Raw genomic sequence first — 3,451 nt, 5'->3', positions numbered from 1 at the left:
AGTGTCTGTCTTTTTCCCTGAGATGGGTTTCCTGTAAGCAGGAGAATGTTGGGTCCTGTTTGTGTAGCCAGTCTGTTAGTCTCTGTCTTTTTATTAGGGAATTGAGTCCATTGATATTAAGGAAAAGTCATTGTTGCTTCCTATTATTTTTGTTGTTAGAGTTGGCATTCTGTTCTTGTGGTTGTTCTCTTTTTTGTTTGCTGAAGGATTACTTTCTTGCTTTTTCTAGGGCGTGGTTTCCATCCTTGTATTGTTTTTTTTTTCCTGTTATTATCCTTTGAAGGGCGGGATTCGTGGAAAGATAATGTGTGAATTTGGTTTTGTCATGGAATACTTTGGTTTCTCCATCTATGGTAATTGAGGGTTTGGCTGGGTATAGTAGCCTGGGCTGGCATTTGTGTTCTCTTAGTGTCTGTATAACATCTGTCCAGGATCTTCTGGCTTTCATAGTTTCTGGTGAAAAGTCTGGTATAATTCTTATAGGCTTGCCTTTATATGTGACTTGACCTTTCTCACTTACTGCTTTTAATATTCACTCTTTATTTAGTGCATTTGTTGTTGTGATTATTATGTGTTGGGAGGAATTTCTTTTCTGGTCCAGTCTATTTGGAGTTCTGTAGGCTTCTTGTATGTTCATGGGCATCTCTTTCTTTAGATTTGGGAAGTTTTCTTCTATACTTTTGTTGAAGATATTTGCTGGCCCTTTAAGTTGAAAAATCTTCATTCTCATCTACTCCTATTATCTGTAGGTTTGGTTTTCTCATTGTGTCCTAGATTTCCTGGATGTTTTGAGTTAGGATCTTTTTGAATTTTGTATTTGTTGTGCTGATGTTCTTTATGGAATCTTCTGCACCTGAGATTCTCTCTTTCATCTCTTGTATCTGTTGCTGATGCTCGCATCTATGGTTCCAGATTTCTTTCCTAGGGTTTCTATCTCCAGCGTTGCCTCACTTTGGGTTTTCTTTATTGTGTCTCTTTCCGTTTTTAGTTCTTGGATGGTTTTATTCAATTCCATCACCTGTTTGGTCGTGTTTACCTGATTTAAGGGCTTTTTGTGCTTACTCTTTAAGGTCTTCTACTTGTTTAGCAGTGTTCTCCTGTATTTGTTTAAGTGAGTTATTAAAGTCCTTCTTGATGTCCTCTATCATCATCATGAGATATGCTTTTAAATCCGGGTTTAGCTTTTCGGGTGTGTTGGGGTGCCCAGGACTGGGTGGGGTGGGAGTGCTGTGTTCTGATGATGATGAGTGATCTTGGTTTCTGTTAGTAAGATTCTTATGTTTGCCTTTCGCCATGTGGTAATCTCTGGAGTAAGTTGTTATAGTTGTCTCTGGTTAGAGTTTGTTCCTCCAGGTGATTATGTTAGCCTCTATCAGCAGACATGGGAGACTAGCTCTCTCCTTAGTTTCAGTGGTCAGAGTACTCTCTGCAGGCAAACTCTCCTCTTGCAGGGAAGGTGCCCAGATATCTGGTGTTTGAACCTGCCTCCTGGCAGAAGTTGTGTTCCACTCACCAGAGGTCTTAATATCCTGTGGTGAGTCCTGTGGGGACTTGTGGATGTCCGCAAACTCCGCGCCCAAGGTACCCCGGTGCTGGCGTGGACTGGAAGGGACTTGTGCCCCTGATCAGGCCGGGTTTTCTGCTTCCCTAATTAATGCAGTCTCAGGTCCCATGGGATTGGATTGGACCAGAGGTCTTAATATCCCGTGGAGAGTCCTGTGGGGACCTTGCGGATGTCCGCAGACTCTGTACCCAAGGTACCTCCGTGGTGGCATGGACCGGAAGGGACTTGTGAAGTGTGTGAACTCTTAAGTTCCGTGTGGGTGCAGCACAGTTCATAAAGGCAGAGTCCAAACATCTTCTGTCTGAAGTTTGCACTTTCCACTGGAGTGCTTCACAAGTTTGCCTGACTCACAACTTCTTATTGTATGTCTAATGTTTAAGGTTTCATCATATTTCAATAGCAAAACCAAAAACCTTTGATATTACTGGCATTCAGTCAGTAAGTCCCACTGAACAACTGGGCTTGAAACTCAGTGTTTCAAACTGTGTATCACAGCAACAGCCACAGAGGTTTCCATCGTTCTGTTGTTTGTAATACAGCAAGTGATCATTGTGCTTCTTAGAGTATTCCAAGATTGTACACTGTGAATGAAATAAAATCTTTAAGGAAGTTTTTTTTATACAATGAATATTTTATCAATTTTAATATTTTCTCAATTCCATGTAATACATTATTTTTAAAATTCCACTGAACTGTATACCAAGGAATTAATTTTGACCAGTTTTATTATTTCAGTAATTATTTTCTTCATTCATTCATTCATTAATTCATTCACTCATTAAGTATGGAGACAAAGCCCAGAATCTGATATATAGTCTAGGCAAGCAATCTACCAATGAACAAAAATCTTAATGACTAATGTATCATCTCAATCTTAGGAAAACTTATTGTCAAATGTTAACTAGAATTTGGCCACAAATTACATCAGAAACAAAAAAAAGCAGGTTTCATAATAAGTTTGTGTCAAAATAACTGAACTTTTATTTCAAATCTTAAATGTAATTGTGCTTGTAAAAACACGTTTTAATAAACAGAGAAATACAGTAATAGTGGATTTCTAAGTATTTCTGCAGAAGCACCCTGTTCTCTGAAGAAGAGTCCCAGGGTCCTGGTTGCTTGGTCGCTGGTGTAGACCTTTGTTTTCTTATTTACAGGACTGGTAGAGAACATACAGCTGACCTCACCTTCCCAGCAGGCTTTGCTTTCTCCTTTGAAAAATAATAAAGAAAAAGTCCTTCAGTTACTCCTTGATAGTTCCTTTCCTGCTTTTTCTCCAAACTGACACAATTACCATTTAGCAAGCCTATTCTTTGGCTTAACAAAAGAGCTGTTGGAAAGCTGGGATTTGTCTGGTTAAGTTACAACCTAGTTAAAGCACACTTACTTTCTAGACTCCCATCATTTAAAAAAAAAACAAACACTATCGAGAGAAAGCTACTTCAATACAGTGATTCAACCTGTCAACTACATTGAATGACTGACACTTCTTTGCCTGGAAAATGATTAAAACTTAATAGCAAGCAATTATTTCATCTCTAAATGTATTAGACCTTGTGGTATAAGTATACAGGAGTTTGCCTTCTTCAAAATCATAGCCTCAGTAGACCTGGGGAGCTCTTTGACTGGTGCTTTTAGGTAAACATAGTGAAAGGGTATGGAGGTGCAGTCACTAAGCAAAGAGGGGAAATCAGAATAAGTACTTGGTGGGGGAGGGGGACGCTGGAGAAATGGCTTACTGTTCTTCAAAAAGGCCTGAGTTAAGTTCCCAGCACTAACATAGCTGTTCAAAAGAGCCTGTTCCATGGATTCTGGTGCCCTCTTCTTCCTTTGTTGTGTGCTGGGAATTGGTGTGGTACACATACATACATGCATGCAAAAATCTATACA

This window comes from Mus caroli, chromosome 3 (genome assembly GCF_900094665.2).
Source record: "Mus caroli chromosome 3, CAROLI_EIJ_v1.1, whole genome shotgun sequence".
In the NCBI taxonomy this organism is placed as follows: domain Eukaryota; kingdom Metazoa; phylum Chordata; class Mammalia; order Rodentia; family Muridae; genus Mus; species Mus caroli.
Note: the sequence above shows the minus strand (reverse complement) of the source record.